Consider the following 615-nt stretch of genomic DNA (forward strand, 5'->3'; position numbering starts at 1 on the left):
ATGATTGAAAACAACAAGTACCATGGACTTGCCTTGGAAGACCCACTAGATCACCTTGACAGATTTGATAAGTACTGTGGCTTGTCAAAAACAAATGGAGTTTCAGAGGATGCTTCCAAGCTCAGATTGTTTCTCTTCTCTTTAGGAGACAAGGCTCACACTTGGGAGAAAAACATCTCAAGTGATACTATCACCACTTGGGATGAATGCAAGAAGGCCTTCCTCAACAAGTTCTTCTCTGCTACAAGGACTGCCAACCTTAGAAATCAGATCTCTGGTTTTCAACAAAGAGGACTTGAAGGATTTTCAGAGGCATGGGAGAGATTCAGAAGCTACTTGTCTCAATGTCCCCACCATGGCTTCAACAATGAGAGCTTGCTAAGCACTTTCTACAGAGGAGTCTTGCCTAAATTCAAAAGCCAGCTAGACACTACAAGCAATGGAAACTTCTTGGGGAGGACTGTGGAAGATGCTTTAGAACTCTTGGAGAACATGGCACAGAATGACTCTGTCTACAATGATGAATATGATAGAAGAGACAGAGGTGGTGGAGGAGAAGATATGACCACAAAGAGAGAGCTGAAAGCACTTCAAGAGAGAACATCAGGTGGCCTA

At 43.3% G+C, this 615-nt stretch overlaps 1 non-coding gene across 1 annotated transcript; it reads right to left on the bottom strand.

The window, feature by feature from the left end:
- Positions 1–255: 255 nt before the first annotated feature.
- LOC125590855 lies at positions 256–362 on the bottom strand. Its single transcript, XR_007326857.1, has one exon. It is a non-coding gene; the product is annotated as a small nucleolar RNA R71 (small nucleolar RNA).
- Between the last annotated feature and the right edge of the window lie 253 nt (positions 363–615).

The sequence above is a fragment of the Brassica napus genome, chromosome C7 (genome assembly GCF_020379485.1).
Source record: "Brassica napus cultivar Da-Ae chromosome C7, Da-Ae, whole genome shotgun sequence".
Taxonomy (NCBI): Eukaryota; Viridiplantae; Streptophyta; class Magnoliopsida; order Brassicales; family Brassicaceae; genus Brassica; species Brassica napus.